We start from the raw sequence: 21,926 nt of genomic DNA on the forward strand, positions 1-21,926 counted from the left end.
TCATGGTTACGAATGGCCAAGCTGGACCTGGCGGACGAAAAGACGGAGGCGGTCCTCATTACCAACCGTAGGAAGAACAACACGGTTACCATCCGGGTTGGTAATCGTGAGGTCGTCTCAAAATCGGTTGTCAAATACCTGGGGGTGATGATCGATGCCAAGCTGAGTTTCAAGGGACACTTGGATTATGCGCGAGAAAAGGCAGCAAATGCCAGCTCATCCCTTGCAAGGATGATGCCTAACGTGGGAGGGCCGAAGTATAGTCGCAGGCTACTCATCGCGGGAGTGGTGAGGTCGATCCTGCTATACGCGGCCCCTGTCTGGGCGGGAGCGTTGAACCACGCGGTCAACCGGAGGAAGATATGTTCGGCATACCGGCCAATTGCGCTAAGGGTGTGCAGCGCATTTAGGACGGCGTCGACGGAGGCAGTGTGTGTTATCGCAGGAATGATCCCTATAGATCTTCTAGCGAGCGAGGCACACTGGCTCTACGAAAAACGGAAGGCAAATCCAGCCGAGGTGAATGCGGATTTCCGAAAAGCCATCAGGAGAGAGTTGTGTGGCAAGTGGCAACAACGATGGGATAACTCCGACAAGGGCAGGTGGACCCATACATTGATCCCGTGCATCGAGAAATGGGTTAACCGAAAGCACGGAGAATTGAATTACCACCTGACACAGTTCCTTACGGGACACGGTGGCTATAGGAAGTACTTGCATCGCTTCGAGTTGGACGAGTCTCCCAACTGTCCTGAATGCGGTGCTACACTCGAGGACCCGGAGCACGTTATGTTCTATTGTCCCAGATTTCTACAGCAGAAAAGGAGGTTGAACAGCATCTTAGGGGCGGACATCAAGCCCTCCAACCTGGTGGAAGAGATGTTGAAGTCGGAGGAAAACTGGATGGCGGTAAATGAGGCAGTAGCCGTGGTGCAGGCAAAACTCCTGGAGTTGGATCGAGCTCGGAAGGCGGCGCGACGGAGACGTGACATGGACGAGCTGGTATAGCGAACCAGAGCCTCCCCCGCGAAGTAATACTTCACGGTGGTCCCGCGGGGAGGGGCGGAAGAGTGGGGGTGGTTTTAGTGGGTGTGAATCCCACACACTGCTGCAACCTGGCGCAGCAGCGTCTTTCTAAGATTTCCACCTCCATCCATAAAAAAAAAAAAAAAAAAAAAAAAAAAAAAGTAGCTCAAAGTTGACTCTTCCCAGCAAATTTATTGCAACTAAATATCAATATGACATTGAAGTGGGTAGTCAAACATGCTAAATGCAAATACATAACGGGCTACGTACAAATGGAATAGTTCTACACTTAAATATACTCACAGAAGAAGCAAACAAAACCTTTCATACCTGAAGCGCCCAGCTTCCGGTTTCCCGACTTGTTAAGGTTTTGTTTGTAAAACAAAACCTTATTAAAATCGCAATATTGGAAATATTGGAAGGTCTACCAGATACGCACGCCATCTGACAGCCAATATAGCTCTTCAGATCTCTGAGGAATTAGACTCGCAACTGGAATAGAACGAATCAGAGTTTCTATTTGAACGAGATGCACGATTCGATAGCCTGTGGGTTTGATTTTCCAATTCGACGGCTGCCGGAGCATATCAACAACATGGTGCACGAATTATAACTCTTCGAACAAAAGCTTCCATTTTCAGAGCTGATGCAATTCCGGAAGAGGAAGACACATGATGTGAAGATGAACGCTTATGACAGCCTCGATGAAGATCGAGAATCGATCCCAATAAACAGCATTCAATTGTAATGAAAACTAGGATTAACGCAGTTAATCTAATGGTTATATAGTGCTCACATTGTCGCGCTTTGAAGTTGATTTACTAAGAAATATCTGGCATGTATTGTTCCGCTGGTAAGCTCAATTTGCCCTCACTGACTGAGTTGTCAAAGCTACTTCTACTCATGTTGCTGGAGTTACTCAAGAATCCAAACACTTTACAGTATACTCAGAACTATAACTCATGCTTTCAAATAGCATCGTTTAAAGAGACGAATATTGAAAAATATGGTAATTACACATCGACATTCAAAGTGAAAACATTGGTTCACTTCTTCCAGTATCTGAAGAAAATCCGCAGGTTTTGCAAATATAAACCGGCAGAACAAGGTTTTTCGGGTTCGGTTGGTATTACACAAAAACACACAAAACAACACTGTGTTGAATATTGTGGCACAATGAGTTTAGGCTCCCGCTCCAACTTCTATTCATCGACTCCGAAGAGGTTTTCGACACCACCGAAAGGGAGTGTATTTGGAGTGCCCCTACGATGGAGGGACATTCCAGATGAGCTGTTAGCTGTATAGTTAGGTTTGGATGAAATAAGTCTATGTTGTTTCCAAAATTACCTTATCTATCTTTACCTTAGCTATCTAAATTCGAGTTTGAGTATAGAGTATTTGCCTATCAGCTAACTTAAGCTTCGTTCCAATTGCGTCATTTTTGTATCATCGAATTTTCCATGTTAAAAATTGGTTCAACTGAAATCTCAAGCACTTTACTTCGTTCCTCAAGAGGTTACAATGTCCTTTTGAGTTACTGGACGGTATATACCTATATTCAGATAAAAACTTGTCTACCACTTGTTATGTTTGTTGTTTTTCATACACCAGCCCGTAACCACTTTTTCAGCATTCACAGGAAGCTATCTAGGTCACGAGAGGATGCTAATTGGGTTTTGAAAGTTTTGTGTGAAACAAAACCTTTTTAGAATCGAGTCAGTGTCTGTCTGCCTGTCTGTCGATCACACCCGATTTATTCGGAAACGGCTTCACCGATTTTCACGAAAATTGGCAAGAGTATGTAATCTGTTGTTCCCTTTACATACAGCCAATGGGGTCGCAAAGTATTTTTTCTTGTTTTAGTTTTTTAGTCATTTGTATATGAATATCAATTACAGGCATGTATGTTTGTAGGTATATAGTATATGCGTGCTAATGAAGTTTGCGGGCAGTGTCTAATCCAAATAGATATATTTGTACATTAAACCAGCTGTACCTATTGTATATGTACATATGTATGCTTTTGTGCACGAAGTAAATCGGAAATATGGGTACGAGTTTATATACGTGTATGTGAATGTACAGTATTCGGAAATAGGCAGTTTGTTTGTTTAGGGTGAGTATAATATCTGTGACTGTAATATGTACCTATATTTTGTAGTTTGGAAAAGAATGAATGATGAAGGAATATGTTGGATTTGTAGTTATATACGGATAGAAAAATGTGCATTGAAGTTTCTCACACAACACAAAACCTTTATACCCGAAGCGGGAGCTTCCGGTATTCAGACTTGTTTGCATCTGTTAATGGGAGCCTTATCTTCTGCAAATGCTAACATCCCATTTGATATTTATTGGAGTATCACAAGTACGAAAATGAAAATAGGGGAAAGAAGAAAAAGTATTTCCTGAGAAGCTACGGTCGGTTTGAATTGTACAAAGAAATATATAAGCAGATGTTGGTAAGCACGAATACTTCTTTCTGCACGTTTTCTGATACCTTACGTTGTATACACGCTACCCTTACTATTTGTAAATACGAATACAGTAGAATCCCAATAACTCGTATGGTAGCAATTATCGGGATTGTAAAATAAAGAAAATTAACTCCGAGGACAGTCAAATTTGTACGAATTACCCGCAAATGCGAATAATCGATGTATGAATTATCGAAATTGTACTCGTATAGCGAATATATGAAAAGATTCTTTTGTGTCTGACGCGTTACGTGCTGGGTACGTTATGTACTCGTAAGCATGAGTAGAGCTTAAAATTAACAATCTGACATACTTATACATCATCTCAGTTTTATTTTACACCTCTTCGTAGTTATTTGTAAGGCAGTCTCAGTTACTCGACATATACTAGTACATATACGTACGCCCCTATTAAATGTATACGGGCACCTCCATAAAATGTTAATAGCTTGAAAAGCACAAAATAATTTTCCAAGTGCTCTGAACACAAAACTATTCCGATACCATCAGATGTAAAGTAATTTGAGATGTACAACCTGCCTTCACCCAGATCGAGCACGCGGCGCGAGATCTTGGACTGCACATCAATGAAGGCAAGACAAAATATATCGTGGCAACGTCAGCACCGAAAACCAACCAACAATATCAAACCGCACTGGTCAAACGGGAAGAATAAAGATAGAAGAATACAACTTTGAGACCGTTGATAATTTCTCCTATCTAGGGTCGAAAATCACAACCGATAACAGCTACGATGATGAAATACGCGCACGGTTGTTGTCAGCCAACAGAGCCTATTTCATGCGTTGGAATAGTGAGGAGCGTGCCTTTGCCGTTGAGGTTTACTTTTTAAGCGGATTTTCGGTTATTGCAACACAGCTTGCATTTCGGAATCGCTTTAATTTAGCCCCGTTGGCTCCCGTCCCAGACCGCAAATCGATTGTTACATGGGTCACTACATTCAGACAACCGCAAGTGCGACAAAAGGAAGAACTGGAGTCCCTCGGCCCGTTAGATCACCTGAGAACATTGAAGCAGTGAGAGCGTCAATGTTGCGATCGCCACGGCGTTCTGCGCGCGAACACGCATCTGCCCTTGGACTATCCGATCGTTCTGTGAGAAGATTTCTTCGTGATGATCTTCATTTTCATCCCTATAAGATGGCGATAGTGCAGGAACTTTCAGAACGTGACTTCAATTCTCGGATGAACGCGTGTGAGCTTCTTCTTGATGTCGTTCCCGAAGGTGCTATTGTTTTGTTTAGCGATGAAGCCCATTTTCATTTGTGTGGGTCGGTTAACAAACTCGAGAATTGCATCAAAAGCCTTTGCATTCATCCAAAGTCACGGTGTGGTGTGCAATTTCCTCAGCTGTAATTATTGGTCCCTGGTTTTTTGAGGAAAATGAGGTTACAGTGACAGTGAATTCGGACCGGTATGTAAACATGCTGCAGAATTTTGTTTTTCCACGGCTAGAAAATATGGATTTGGGGGACACTTGGTTCCAACAAGACGGTGCAACAGCACACACTCCAAGAGCATCGATGGCTGTTTCCATTCCAGAGCGCCTTATCTCAATTAGAGGCGATTTGGAATGGCCGGCACGCTCTCCCGATCTGTCCCCTTGTGACTTTTTTCTATGGGGTTTTTTTAAATCCCATGTTTATGTAAACCTTCCAAGAACCCTACAAGATTTGAAGACCAACATCCAAGAAGAAATTGCCAACATAACACCTGCTATGCTAACAAGAGTCATGATAAACGCCAGAAATCGGTTTACGCAATGTATGAAGAATGGGGGACGTCACCTAACAGATTTGATCTTGAAAGCAATGTAAATAAAAACTTTAGACATGTACCTACATTATAAAAAATAAATAAATATTTTCCGATGCATACAATAGTTCTTATTGAGTTTTGAAAAAAGGAAGTTATGCTGCCGGACCCTGTATATACGTTAGTATGAAAAAGCAAACGTACTATCAGTGGCAAAGTTACAGTTGCTCAAAGTTGTCTTTTCCGTGTGAACATTTAAATTTGTGACCTGCATTAGTGGATATCAGAGGTTCTCTTTTTATACGTAAATCGGCATATTACTTTATAGTTTTAATATAAAAGTATTTCGGTAATCTTCGGTAGCTTTTAGTAAACACATTACATTTTCACTAGGAAAAAAATAAAACAAGTCGGAATACCGGAAGCTCGCGCTTCGGGTATAAAGGTTTTGTGTTCATCTTATGTAAGAGACGCACATTTTTCTGTCCATATATAGCTACAAATCCAACATAATCCTTCATATTTTTCCAAACTACGAGACATACGTACATATTAGAGCCATAGATATCACGCTCACCCTAAACAAACAAACTGCCTGTTACCTACTGTACACATATGTGCACGTATCTAAATTTATAGTACCCATATTTCCGATTTACGTCTTATATCTAACTGAATTAGGCACTACCCGCAAAGTTCATTAGCACGCATATATTATATACCTACATACACACATGTCTGGTTGACAAATAACTAAAAAATAAAACAAAATAATTGTCTGCGACCCAATTCGTAAGAACTCATTTCGTTGCGGTATTGAATTGATATGTCATGATGACGTCATGCAGGTTATAGAGTGCACGAAATTCACAAAAAATTGTAAAGTTTCACCCCCTATAACTTTGTTAATAATAGTTGGATTTTCTTCAAACTTGACCAAACTGTGCATTATATTCTTCATTACACGCATGCCAAATTTTGTACTTCTGGGATGAACATAAGGGGGGGTGCCGGGTAAATTTCTAAAATATGGAAATATACTATTATTAACTTTATTTGTGCAGATATCGGAACCGGATATATTTTGAGGCCTAGATTTTGTAGAGATGCACCACTGTGATTTTTTTCAGATTTTTCGGTTGGATAGGTTCTGAGAACGAGACCTGTTACACTTTTTGTGGGTCATATTTTGAACCCTCACTCTCCTATGTTTCACCCAATGTCAAATATTGAACCAGATTCGAAAAGTACTAATTAAGACCTTTCATTTGATACCCTACATGGCTACATTCTGTGAAAAAAAAATTTGCACCCTCCATTCACATGTACGGGGAGCCCCCCCTTAAACTTAACACAAGATGGCGCCACTCACTGCATGTAAAGGGATCACCAGATTACATACTCTCACCAATTTTCGTGACAATCGGTCTAGCCGTTTCCGAATAAATCGGGTGTGACAGACAGACAGACAGACAGACAGACAGACAGACATGCAATACTTGATAGGAGTTCCGTGGGGAGAGTGGAATGAGAAGGAGGTGGTTTTAGTGAGTAGAAGTCTCACATAACTGCGTGGCAGGAGCCAGCAGTAGGTTTTGAACCTTTCCACCTTCCAACGCCGAAAAAAAAAAAAAAAAAAAAAAAAAAAAAAAGACAGACAGACAGACAGACAGACCTGTGAGGAGTGGCCAGATCTCCCATCAGGCGCGACCCCAGCTGGCGGATAGGGGCATACCTATTGATGTGTAAATATGTGTTCATGCACTTTTCTTTTTTGATTGTGCATGGGCTAGTGTTTGCTCATCTCTGGTGCGCGGACCAAAATGGCTATGGGAAGGATACCCAGAACATAAAACCACCATGGAAGACGAGAGAAGGAGGAAACTTACGGTGCAGGGGCTCGGAACCCCAGTACCGGCGGCTTTTGGGAGTGAGCAAGCGGGCTCCCGGTCGTCGATATCCCTCGACCGCAGTGCCTCGGTGGTGGACAACTTGGCCACCTTGGCATATAATGCTACAAGTGATTTGGATCTGGAGAAGGAAGTATTCAAGCGAAGTACGACTTTACCGAGAACACCAATAACAAGACCAAACAAAGATGAACTAAAAGCAGCTTTTTGGACAACAAAAACCGTGACAACACCCACCGCACATGTTCAAGATGCTCGACAGCAGGAGGTGCTCCAGGAACAAGGAAGAGATCCATTCAAAAGAAGCTCATCAACTTTGAGATCTCCACCAATGCCAAAGACGATGAAGGATAAAGTACAGGCCAAAAGTGAAGGACCATGTAAAAGGAGTAACCCTGCCGGGACTTATAGGGAGCAGAGTCCCGATCCGGAGGAATTACCCTTCACCCAGCTTGGGGCAAAAATAGTTGAGCTGTCCGAGTTTATCAAGGACAAGCACAACGTGCACCAAGCCATAAAGAATATGGTGAGAGCTATTAGAGTTCTCTATACTAGATCACAGATGGAGGAAAAGAATAATAAGAACACGCCGAACCCCGCTGTGCCAACAGTATCACAAGCGACCCAAGTGTCGCCTAACCGTACTACCATCGAATCCCAGCGCAATAAGCGAGTACGTGAAAAAGAGGGGGATCCTTTAAGTAATCAGCAGGCGCCTAAGAGAAAAAAAGACGGACAGGACATCCGGAAAACCAACACCAACAGGTCAGAAGGAGGAAACCGTACAGCGAATCTAGGAAACTCGACCAGCGTTGCGAAGCCTAAGACCAGCGAAAACGATGGATGGACTAAAGTTACCAACAAAAAAGCGGAACGAAAGGCAAAAGTGCGAACTCGTCCAGATGTAATTGTTATCTCCAGTAAGGGCAATCTGTCCTACGCGGAGATACTCAAAAAGGTCAAAGCGGATCCCGACCTAAAAGATCTGAGCGGAAATGTAAACCGAATCCGAAGAACCCAGAAAGGGGATCTCATGTTCGAGTTGAAAAGATCCAGCGTGGGCAAAACTGATGACTTTCGCACTCAAGTGAAAAACTCACTTGGGGAGAATGCCGCAGTGCGTGCCCAAAAACATGAGATCTACCTTCAATGTAAGGATCTCGATGAAGTAACATCGAAAGAAGAAATTTGTATTGCTCTGAAGGAGCAATTCAAGTTGAAAGAACTCACCGAGGAGTCTATTGTGGGCTTACGAAAAGCCTATGGTGGTACTCAAACAGCCACAATACGAGTACCAGCGGAGGCAGCACAGATGTTATTGGCTACCGGAAGGGTTCGGATTGGACGGGTTGTCTGCCGTTTAAGGGAACAAATTTCACTGAAGAGGTGCTTTAAATGCCTCATGTTTGGACACTTCGCGAAGGCATGCACCAGCAACATTGATCGATCCGATCGATGCAGAAGGTGTGGGGAGAAAGGCCATATTGCCAGAGAGTGCAATAGGGACCCCAAGTGCCTATTGTGCGAAGTAAAAGAGGGACAGAATAACCGGCATATTGCCGGGAGTGGTAAATGTCCAGAATTTAGGAAGGCGCTCACTGCAATGAGAAAATGAGGTTTATTCAAATAAACCTGAATCATTGCAGGGTCGCTCAGGATTTACTTGAGCAGACCACGTTCGAATCTGAGATGGAAATCGCCATCATAAGCGAACCGTATAGACACCGTCACGGTGGCATATGGGTCAAAGATTCGACTGGTGGAGCGGCGATATGGGCTTGCGGTCGACAGGCCATACAATGTACTGCAAGTCAGGCAGGCAGTGGCTTCGTGTGGGCGAAAATAAGTGGTGTATATGTATACAGCTGCTACGCCCCGCCAAGTTTGACACTGTCTGAATTCGAGCAAATGCTTGATAATCTTGTTCTCGACGCGAAGGAACGAAGTCCAAAGGTGATTGCTGGTGATTTCAATGCTTGGGCTCTAGAGTGGGGTAGTAGGGAATCAAATGCTAGGGGTCGCAGTTTATTAGAAGCTTTTGCGCAGATGGACATAGTTTTGGCTAACGAAGGTGCTGTAAACACCTTCCAGAAAGGGGGATCAGGCTCGGTTGTAGACCTGACCTTTGTCAGCCCTTCGCTGGCGCGTGGTATGTCCTGGTGCGTCAGCGAACGCTACACCCACAGCGATCACCAGGCAGTTTTCTTTGAGACATGTGTCGAACCTCAGGGCAAAGAGCTATCATGCCCGAAACCGAAAAAGATTTCAGGCTGGTCTGCAAAATCTTTGGATGAGCAGAGCTTCTTAGAGGTGTGGTTGGATCAACCTGATATAGCAGGCACCTCTACGGAAAGAGCTGTCCATCTGGCTCAATGTATCGGCAAAGCATGTGACGCGTCCATGCCTAGGAGGTGCGCATTCCCCCGTAGAAGACCAAACTACTGGTGGAATGATGAACTGACCGGTCTTCGATCATCCTGCCACCGAGCGAGAAGAGCGGCTCAGAGGGCGGTAGGTAGAGTCGATCAAGGGCAGAAAGAGTGCGCCTACAAGGCAGCCCGCAAAACCCTCAAGCTGGCCATCCAGCGAAGCAAGAGGAAATGCTTTAGGGAGCTCTGCTCAGAAGCGGACGTAAATCCGTGGGGGAGAGCTTATGGAATCGTGATGGGACGATTTAGAGGCCGTTCGTCTCCGCAGATCACGTGCCCCGCCCTCCTGTTGAAAATCATCCAGGGGTTATTCCCCCAGCAAGAGGAGAACACCGACACATTCCAACCACCTCTGAATGTGACGGCAATCCCGCCAGTCACCAGAGACGAGCTCCTGGAGATCTGCGGCAGAATAGGAGACAACAAAGCACCGGGTCTGGACGGAATACCGAATAAGGCCCTTAAGCTTGCCGTCAAATCCAGGCCGGACATGTTTGCTGGGTTGTTTGAAGCGTGCATGTCCGAGGGAATATTTCCAGCGGTATGGAAGCGGCAGAAGTTGGTGCTTCTGCCTAAGCCTGGTAAAGCACCAGGTGAACCATCCTCATACCGACCCATATGTCTTTTGGACACGGTGGGGAAAATGCTAGAGCGGGTAATCTATAATAGATTACTCCCAGTAGTTGAGAGCCAAGGCGGCCTTTCAGATCGGCAGTATGGATTCCGTAAAGCCAGATCAACCATTGATGCCATCAAATTGGTTACTGGCTTGGCCGAAGATGCAATCCACGGAAAGGGTAGTACCAGCAAATATTGCGTGGTAGTAACCCTGGACGTGAAAAATGCATTCAATTCGGCCAATTGGAATCTAATCCGGAGATCCCTAGCGAAGGTTGGTATTCCCGCCTACCTCGCCGCAATTGTCGATAGTTATTTAACTGAAAGGAGGCTCTGGTACGACACTGATGACGGACCGCAGGAGTACGTCGTTTCCGCGGGTGTCCCGCAGGGCTCCGTATTGGGCCCACTACTGTGGAACATCATGTACAACGATGTACTTAATCTTCCCCTTCCGGAGGAAGCCACAGTGGTGGGTTACGCTGACGACATTGCACTGGTTGTTGTCGCAAAGCATCTCGAAGATGCTGAGTTATACTCAAGCGAGGCAATCGGTGCTGTCAAATGCTGGTTGGAGAGCTCTGGTCTGACGCTTGCGGAGGAAAAAACGGAAGCGGTCCTCATCACGAAGCGTCGGAAGAGAAATTACGCCTGTGTTAGAATCGGGAATCATATCATCACTTCCAAGCCGACCATCAAATACTTGGGGGTGGTGATAGATAGGATGCTCAGCTATAAGCAACACGTATAGTATGTTTGTGATAAATCATCCACTGCTAGTATGGCCTTGGCAAAGATGATGCCGAACGTGGGAGGACCACGGTATACCTCTAGGTTGCTTACAGCCAGGGTGGTGACCTCAATCATGCTCTATGCGACCCCAGTTTGGAGCGAGGCATTGCGGATGTCAGTTAATACTAGCAAACTGAATGCAGTCTACAGGAGGACAGCTCTGAGGGTATGCTCTGCCTTCAGGACTGTCTCAGATGATGCAGCATTCGTCATCTCTGGAATGATGCCGATTGACATCTTGGCAGATGAGATGGCGAATATATACCATGCGAAGCCAATCTCTCCCTTATTGCAGACGAAGAAAGCTGAGAGGGAGAGATCCATAAATAGATGGCAAGAGCGGTGGGAACGCTCGGGAAAGGGTCGGTGGACTCATAGGCTCATTCCTGCCATCAAGGAGTGGTTGGAGAGACGACACGGTGAGGTTAATTATAATCTCACCCAGTTTCTCACGGGACATGGAGGATATTTCCAATACCTTCATAGGTTTAAATTGGAGACCTCACCCTACTGTCCAAATTGCGATGGAGTCCCAGAGGACCCAGAGCATGTATTCTTCCACTGTCCGAGATTTGTGGAAGAAAGGAGGAACCTAGAGGAGACTCTAGGAGAGGTGCTGGTACCAGAAAATCTGGTACCGAAAATGCTAGCACATCAAGAGAATTGGGATGCGGTCAACTCTATGATCGCATCAATTCAAGATAAATTGCGAAAGGCAGAGGAAAGGAGAAAAACGCGGTCACGTGCGCCGCGTATAGAAGAAATAAATAGGTTTTGTTTCACACAAAACCTTAAAAAGGAAAGTAAGTAAGTCAACATCATGAATCCAAATAAATTTCAATTTAAAACATGATAATCTTTAAATATACACTTATCTTCCATCTTTGAAAAATAATTAAGGATGCTAAGTGGCAGGGAGCTGAATGAAAACAAGTCGGGAAACCGAAAGCTGGACGGCTCAGGTATGAAAGTTTTTGTGTTTCCCTACATGGGGAACTTTGAGTGCATGGCGGTTGCACTTGCATAATAATTTAAAATTCAATTCCGCTGGGCGCTTCGGGTATGCTCACCTTTTCTGAGGAACTCTCTATGCACAGTTTTCCATTCATACATTGTTAAGAAACTCCAAACCAAGAAGACTAAATACAGGAGAAGCAAATCAGGACACTAAGAGACACAGAATGTCATTGCGTATTCGTGAGGTAGAGACGTGGTTGCTGGTAGTATCTACATGTGGTTTAGTGCCCATGATGTGTGCGGATAGCTTTCTAATAACATTCGAAAGACCGATCCATTGAGTGTGCATGTACTACCTACTACATATACTGTGCCCGCAACCACGTGGCCGCGGGCCAATACACTTTATCACATATACGGCACTAACACCAGACCTCATTCGCCAAATTTTTCTCGCATACATAGTTACTGTAGACGTTGACATACTGCTTAAACCACCAACTGATTACTTGGTACACTGACGGATCCCTCACAGCAGAGGGAGCGGGTGCCGGTGTCATTGGTCCAAGGAAAATGTACTTTGAGCCAATGGGCAGGTACACTAGCATATTCCAGGCGGAAATTTACGGCATAGACAAATGTGCCTCCTTTAATCTGCAAAGGAACTACAGGGGGGAGAACATAGCTATTCTCACCGATAGCCAAGCAGCGATCAGGGCACTTAGGTCCAACCAGGTGAACTCTAAACTGGTATGGGAATGTCTTGAGAGACTGAATACACTCGGCTCGTCCAACAAGGATACTCTGGGTTCCAGGCCATGCTGGGTTAGAAGGCAATGAGGCAGCGGATGAACTAGCCAAGATGGGAGCAGGGATGCCTTTACACGGGCCAGAACCCTTCTGTGGAATCGGAAACGGTTTCATGGATATGAATCTAAGAAACGAAGAGAAACGGTTGAGGGAACTATATTGGGCGGGCCTACCAGGGATGGAGCAGTCCAGGGTGCTTATTGGGGGATACGAACTCATGTGTACAAAATATTGCTTAAACCTCACCAAAAAGAACCTCAGTGGTCATTGTCAGCTGAACTATCACCTAGAGAAGCTAGGAATATCTACGGACACTGCCTGCAGGTTCTGTGAGGAGGAGGACGAAACCTCTATGCACGTCCTGGGACAGTGTCCGGCACTTGTGCAAAGTAGGTCGATACATCTGGGAGAACACTTAATACCAGATGCAAAGCTGAAACTTCTGGAAGTGGGGAACATACTAAAGTTCCTAACGGTTATAGGCCTGCTTGAGATACTATGATCAACAGGTACACTATAACCAGTAAAAGGGGCACAATAGTTCTTCAAGGACGCGGTGCGACTTTCCCTTAACAGAATAATAATAATACTGTAGACGTTCGATCATGCGCAATGATTTCTCTCAATTATAAAATTTCGAATAATGCGCTGAGAGTTGAATTTCCTGTGTTTAGTGTTTTGGCTTCACGATATACATATGCGCATTAGGGTGGTTCTTATTTTTAAATTTTTAAATTTCCACATAATTATTTGCTGAAATGTTACAGTAAGGTAGTTAATGAAATGTACAAAACTGCAGCTCAATTGGATTATATAATATATACACGTGCCGCATTAACCAAAAGGTTGTATAGGCAATAGTTAGGTATGTAGGCCTTGTTGCTTAATTGTAGGTCCGAACAGGTCATCTTTGACTGTATTTATGACTTATTTATCGGTTCAGTTAAGTGCTTGCGATTCTAACAAAAACGTGTCGGCTTAATTGTGAAACAAAACCTTATTAGAATCGAGTCGATGTCTGTCTGTCCGTCTGTATCTCTCTCTGCCCGTCTATCACAGTCGATTTATGTACGCGTATCTCCGATTGAGATCCTTTCTTATCTACTTTAGAGCGTAAAACTGAACAAGTGGAAGGGTTTCAAGCTAAACCTGTTTTCACACATACATATTCACCACACACATGTATTATTGGAAGATCTCCGTCAAGATCCATTCCCGATTTTCTCATTTGTGTAGGATTGCAAGCTATGGCAACAAGTTAGTACGGCTACTAATTGCGTGTTACCATGCTCGTCCTACACGTTTAACTAAACCTCTTCCACAACAATTATGTAAATACATAGTTTTCATCCGATTGCGCATTGACAATAAGTGAGAGGTATAGAGCTCATATTTTGTCTCAGTTTTAGCTTTTTACACATTTCGATTTCACCACTTAACAATCCCCATACATGTGAATGGAGGGTGCACCTTTTTTTCATAAAATGTAGCCATGTGGTGCATCAAATTAAAGGGCTCAATTAGCACTTTCCGAAACTGGTTCCATATTTAATATTGGGTGAAACATAGGGGAGTGAGAGTTCAAAATATGACCCCCAAAAGTGTAACAGATCTCGTTCTCAGAACCTATCCAACCGAAAAATCTGAAAAAAATCACAGTGGTGCGTCTCTACTAAATCTAGGCTTCGAAATACATCCGGTTCCGATAACTGCACAAATAAAGTTAATAATGGTATTTTCCATATGTTAGAAATTTACCCGGCAACCACCCTTATGTTCATCCCAGAATTATAAAATTTGGCATGCGTGCAACGAAGAACATAATGCACAAGTTGGTCAAGATTGAAGAAAATCAAATTACCAAAGTTATAGGGTGCGGAACTTTGCCATTTTTTGTGAAATGAGTTCTTATTAATGGGGTCGGAAAATTATTTTGTTTTAGTTTTTTAGTCATTTGTATATGAATATCAAATACTCGAAACAGACGTGTGTTTATGTAGGTATATGGTATATGCGTGCTAATGAAGTTTGTGGGGAGTGACTAATTCTGATAGATATATTTGTACATTGAACAATCTGTATCTAATATACGACGTATATATTATGCTCACCCTAAACAAACAAACATTACCTATTACCAAATATTGTATTCTATATCCATGCCTATAAATTGAACGTACACCTATTTTCGATTTACTTCGTGCATAGAAATATACATATGTATATATAAAGTACGTGTATTGAATACCGCTTTTTTAATGTACAAATATATCTATCTGAATTAGGCGCTACTCCAAAACTTCATTTACATATGTATAAATACATACATATGGGGGCTGGGGTAATTAATAGTGATATATAAATTTCGTATAGATGCACCACTGTGATTTTTCGGTTGAATAGGTTCTGAGAACGAGACTTGTTACACTTTTTGAGGGTCATATGTTGAGCCCTCACTCCCCTACGCTTCACCTAAGATCAAATATGGGACCAGTTTCAAAAAGTACTACTTGAGTCCTTCCGTTTGATACCTCACCCGGCCACATTCTGGGAAAAATATTTTGCATGAATGAAATGAAAATCAAAAACGAGGTAAGCCTTTGCCAAAATGAAACTTTGTAGAACTACAATATGTCCTATGTTATCCTTACTATATATATATATATATATTATGTCTTTCTAGGATGAACTTAAGTGGTGTCCACGGGTAGATTATCGTAATATACCATTATTAATTTTATTTGAGCAGATATCGGCACGGGGTGCATTTTGAAGCATAGATTTCGCATAGAGCACCATTGCAATTTGCTTTTCAGAATTGTCGGTTGGATGGGTTCTAAGAACGAGACTTGTTTCACTTTATGGGGCTCAAATTTTGAGCCTTCACTCCTCTATATTTAATGCTGTATGAAAAATGGTTTCGTAAAGTATAAATTTAACCCTTTCATTTGATAAACCCCGCGGATTCCCTCCCACCCACCCCCCTCCCCATGAACATATTCTGTGAAAAATTAATTGACAACCCTTTCGCAGGTATGGGGAGCTACCCTCGCATTCAACACAAAATGGTCCCGGTTACTACGAATATATGTAAAGGCATTCACACACCACACTTTCTCATCGAATTTCGTGACAATGAGTTCCGCCGTTTCCGAGTAAATCGGACCTGACCGAAAGACAGAGAGACATTGAGTAGATTTTAATAATGCTTTGCTTCACACAAATTCGTTTCTTCATATGCAGGACTTTAATCTTTCATTCAATCGTCAATTATTTTCGTTAATTACGACGTTAGCATGTTATTTGCATTGATAATTTTGAACCGTTATAATTTCGACACTAATAGCCGGTTTTTCAACGAAACTATCCTCTATACTGCTGCAAAATTGGCTACTCCTCGTAAAAGAATCGGCCCACCTCAGTGCTAAAACTGCAAGGAGTTTGGGCATGTTGCAAGGCCTATTGCAGGGTGCCAAAAGTTTGAATTATCTGCCACTAAACAGTAACTTAGAAAATACACAAGGATGATGCAAACGTACAAAAATATAGTAAAGGCCTGGGACCACACACCATATATCTAGGATGCCAAATACACGCAATCGTAAAAGAGAAAAGCAGTTTATCTCGTGAAAGCATTCCAAATCCCATTCCTCCTATCAAGAACAGCTTTGTACATAGTGATATAGATAGAATACCAGAAAAGCCGCTTCAATCCTGAGCTACATACGCAAACGTTGTAAAACCTAATGCTCAAGAGGAGCGTTGCGAGAATCGACAACAGCAAAACCTAGAAGGATTGGTTCTATCACTATTGCAATTTCCAAACCAGTTTATAAACTCTATGCAAGCAATAATGCAGAAATTAATTCGCAATCAGGCGCAAATGCTTGTTGAGTAATAAGCACCAGCTTATAATATACCACTGGAATGCAACCGGTATAAGGCAACACAAAGTCGAATTGGAATGTTTTCTTAATAATAATGAAATGGATAAATACAACTTCGGCGTCAAAGGATTCACATTCTGAAGTTAGGGCTCGTGGTGATACCGGCATCCTTATAAAATCGCATCTAAAGCATTACGTTCTTGAAAAATATCGTACCAATTACCTGCAAACAAATTCTATTCTAACAGAAATGTCCGATGAACTTACTATATTATCGATCTACTGTCCTCCAAAATTCAAAATTGGCGCTAAACAATTGCAAGACTCTTTTCGATTCTGGGCAATAAGTTTACTGCTGCGGGAGATTACAATACGAAACATATCTACTGAGGCTCTCGACTTGTCAACCCGAAAGGTAAGGAACTTGGGAATGTTCTAAACAGTATACAGGATTTCGTTTCTTCTGGTCACCTAACGTACAAGTCGACCGACCGCTGACAAATCCTTCATCTTATCGATTTCGGAATTACAAAAAAAATCGTTGGGAAACGATTTTAACTACACCATGTTGCCAGCTCTCATTTGATCACTCTCTTCTCATCATATAAATGTTCTAAGACCGATATAGAGAAAGCGAGACACAAGCAAGGCATCGACCTAGTATTGAAAGTTTCAATAACATCATCTACTCGGCTGCACGACTTTCCACGAAACAAAATGAAATGGTATCCGATCGATACTACAGGGTGCGGCAGCATAACTTCCTTTTGTAAAATGCGCGCCACTCAGTTAGTTGATGTCATAGCGGAGCGCTAGTGGTCTCGTTCAAGAGAGGATACTGTAAGGTTTTGTCCCGACATGGTTCAGTCGCCATCACGCGTTGGAATAGTGAGGAGTGTGCCTTTGCCGTTGAAGTTTACTTTTCAAGCGGATGTTCGGTTATTGCAACACCCCCCCCCCCTCCAATGTTTCCTTTTCTTGAAACGTAAATTATCCCGTAAATTTCTTGAGAGTGTACCACGAGTTGGGACATTTGAAAGAAATCGCTCCCGAATTGCCACCAGAGCTCTACGTCCTATTAGTTCTTGCCGCATCATTGCGCCTTGAGACTAGACAGCACCACAACCAAATTACGAGTGGTCTTTGACGCATCGGCTAAGTCTTCCACGAATATCTCGTTAAATGAAGTTCTACGCACTGGACCGTTCCTCCAAGACGATATCTTGACCGTTCTTTTGAATTTCGACTTCCTAAATTTGTGTTCACAGCGGACATTTAGAAAATGTAAATGTAAATGGGCAAGATAGAAAATTCCAGTTGATCTTGTAAAGAAATAATGCAAATCAACCCGTTAACTATTATCAGCTTACTACCGTGACGGACGGCATTACAACGGGTCCATACATAGGTATTAAATGCCCTAGGCAGATAAAATCGCAAGGTGAAGCGTCAGAGCTATTGGGGTCGCAGGCAATAACCGGTATCCAGTCTAGGCCTGCCCTAATAAGGAACTCCAGACATCCCGGTTTTGCGTCGAGGTCCACCAATTCGATATCCCTAAAGGCTGTCTGGCGTCCTGATCTACGCCATCGCTCCATCTTAGGCAAGGTCTGCCTCATCTTCTTTTTCTACCATAGATATTGCCATTATAGACTTTCCGGGCTGGATCATCCTCATCCACACGGATTAAGTGACCCGCCCACCGTAACCTATTGAGCCAGATTTCATCCACAACCGAACGGTCATAGTATCGCTCATAGATTTCGCCGTTATGTAGGCTACGGAATCGTCTATCCTCATGTAGTGGTCCAAAAATTCTTCGGAAGATTCTTCTCTCGAACGCGCCCAAGAGTTCGCAATTCTTCTTGCTAAGAACCGAGTCTCCAAGAAATACATGAGGACTGGCAAGTTCATTGTCTTGTACAGTAAAAGCTTTGACCCTATGGTGAGACGCTTCGAGCGGAATAGTTTTTGTGAGCTGAAATAGGCTCTGTTGGCTGACAACAACCATGCGCGGATTTCATCATCGTGGCTGTTATCGGTTGTGATTTTCGACCCTAGATAGGAGAAATTATCAACGGTTGTATTCTCCTATCGTTATTCTTCCTGCTTGGCCAGTGCGGTTTAATGTTGTTGGTTGGTTAGTTTTCGGTGCTGACGTTGCCACCATATATTTTGTTTACGTCGATGGCAGGACCTAACAGTTTAAAAAAAATTCTGGCAGGACGAAGGCAGCTAACAGAATCGCTTCGTTCAAGAGGCTCCAAATCGAGGGAAGGATGCGCAAATCACTATCACCTTCCCGAGAGTATTCCCGACCAAGCGACCAAGACCAAGCGGTCCAATTCGATCTAAACAGCAAAGACCGCTATCATGTAAAGACTTTCGGCTCCTTCAAGATGACAACTTTTGCTTGAAAATTCTCCAGTCAAGCGACGGTAAAGTAACAAAGAGAACAGTGTCCTCTGACATACCGTAGCCCTTCGACTTTTTAGATTAGGTTTCATGAAGATCTATTATGTTTGGATGACATTAATTTTCACAGAAATTTATTTTCTGAGAACAAATCACAGAAAAACGAATCGAATCGAATTGCCTTCAGACTTACGGAGCGGCCTTTCATGTACGATCACAGCGCACTTCGTGCACAATAGCATACATATGTACATACATATTACGTATATTAAATACGTTTAACGTATAAATATATCTATCTGAATTAGACACTACCCGCAAACTTCATTAGCACCCATGTACTATATACCTACACACACACATGTCTGTTTGGAGTAATTGATATTTATATACAAATAACTAAAAAACTAAAAGAAAATAATTTTTTCCGACCCCATTCATATGAACTTACTTGGTTGTGATATTGACGAATTGATATGTGATGATGACGTCATACACGTTGTAGAATGCGCGAAATTCACAAAAAATGGAAAGTTTGACCCCCTATAACTGTGTTAATAATAATTGGATTTTCTTCAAACTTGGTCAAATTGTTTGTTATGAATTTTGTATTTCTAGAATGGACATAAGGGGGTTTGTCTAAAATGTGGAAATATACTATTATTAATTTTATTTGTGGAGATATCGGAACCGGATGCATTTTGAAGCCTAGATTTCGTAGAAATCGGTTTCGGTTGGATAGGTTCTGAGAACGAGACCTGTTACACTTTTTGATGGTCATATTTTAAGGTCCCACTCCCTACGTTTCACCCGATATTAAATATAGGCCTGAGCGCTTTCATTTGATACCCCACATGGCCACATACTGGGAAAAGAGTTTTGCACCGGCCATTCACATGTATGGGGAGCGCCCCCTCAAACTTAACACAAAATACTGTGCTCATTTTAACCCTTGTGTTACCAGTCAGGTACCCGCCGAAGAACAATTTGTTAAATTACTTTCGTTCTTGCAAAAATTGGCTAAAACCCTCTCGGATCCTCATGATTGAGCCAATTTTATATCTAATTATGCATTTAGTATTTTTCTTTAATTTTTCTAACTAAGAAAATTTTGAAGTAGAAACAAGTGCATGTATGATATAATCCACCCGAGGTAGCCGGGTAATTATAAAGCGAATGTGTTTCTAGACAGAAAAATGTAAATAAATATTAGATAAATAAATTATGAAAAATTATATTCATTTTTAACGTTTTGTGTAAAACCAAACCTAATTAAAAGCTGTTTATTGTCTGTCTATCCGCCTGTCACACGCATTTTTCTCGAAGGTGGTTATAGCGATTGAGACCAAATTTAGTGGAAATGAGGAAACTGTTAACACTCACGTATACAGTGAGTTACATCATTTTACGTCGAATTTAAGGAGGCGGCGTCCCCATACATTCTTTTTTTTCTTCAGCCTTTGTCCCGTTCACAAGCGGGGTCGGCTCGTCGTGATCGGCTTCGCCATTTGGCTCTATCGAATGCCTGATCTGGGTGCAATCTCGAGGCTTTCAAATCCCCGTCCAGCGTATCAAGCCACCGTTGCTTAGGTCTGCCTTTTGGTCGTTTACCATCGACTTCGATGTTCAGACCAATCTCGGCAAGTGAATTCTCGTTTGCACGAATTGCGTGACCATACCATCGAAGACGCCTCTCTCGCAACTTTTCCACGATCGGTGCAACCCCATAACGATCGCGGATATCCTCATTTCGGATGTGATCTAAACGTGTGACGCCACTAATCCAACGTAGCATCTTCGTCTCCATTACCGCAAGACGTCGCTCATTGTCTTTTATGGTCGGCCAACACTCAGAACCATAGAGAGCGACTGGACGGACGACATTGCGGTAAATTTTAGATTTGAGACGTTCGTTGATACGTCGATCACAAAGGACACCAGTTGTGGAACGCCACTTCATCCAGGTTGCGTTAATGCGTAAAGCAATTTCATAACGCAGTTCTCCATTGGCTGATAGCGTTGACCCGAGGTATTTAAATCGCTCAGTTCTGGGCAGATCAGTGCCGCTGACAGTGATTGTGCCTGTTTCATGGGGATCGGTCGTCAAAAATTCAGTTTTGTTTAAATTCAATCTGAGACCGTATTGCATGAGGCAATCATTCCATTTTGGAACAAGTCGTTCGAGATCATTTTTGCTATTAGATGGTAGGAAAACATCATCTGCATAAAGCAGTGTATAGAGTACTGGACGTTGGATGTTCCGTGTAACGGTGTTCATAACAAAAACAAAGAGGAGTGATGGGCGGGCGTTTCCTTGATGAACATCAACAGAAACACAAAGCGGTTTTGATACACCCGCCATACTTCGAACTTTACTTTTCTGATGGTGGTAGAGCAATTGAAGCCAGCACACGAGTTCTTCTGGCATTAAGTGTTGTCGTAAAGCATACCAGATGAGTTCGTGTGGAACCCGGTCAAACGCTTTTTCTAGATCCAGAAAGGCAATGTAAAGAGGGCGATGCTTCTCAAGGTGTTTCTCCATGAGTAACCGCGCAGTTCTTGACAAATCCGGCTTGATTCACGGTTATTTCAACGATTTCGCGAATACGGTTGTCAAGAATGCGTTCAAAAATCTTCATGGTATGGGAAAGTAACCAGATCGGACGGTAATTTGAACATTCTGCTGGACTACCTTTCTTTTTCCATATTGGAACAGTGGTACTTTCTTGCCAGTCAGATGGTGTTCTTCCTTCCTGAATAACCCGGTTAAAGAATTCACTGAGCCACGATGTTGGGTCCCAGCTCTTTGCTTTCCAGAGCTCAGATGCGA

This window comes from Hermetia illucens, chromosome 2, assembly GCF_905115235.1.
Source record: "Hermetia illucens chromosome 2, iHerIll2.2.curated.20191125, whole genome shotgun sequence".
Taxonomy (NCBI): domain Eukaryota; kingdom Metazoa; phylum Arthropoda; class Insecta; order Diptera; family Stratiomyidae; genus Hermetia; species Hermetia illucens.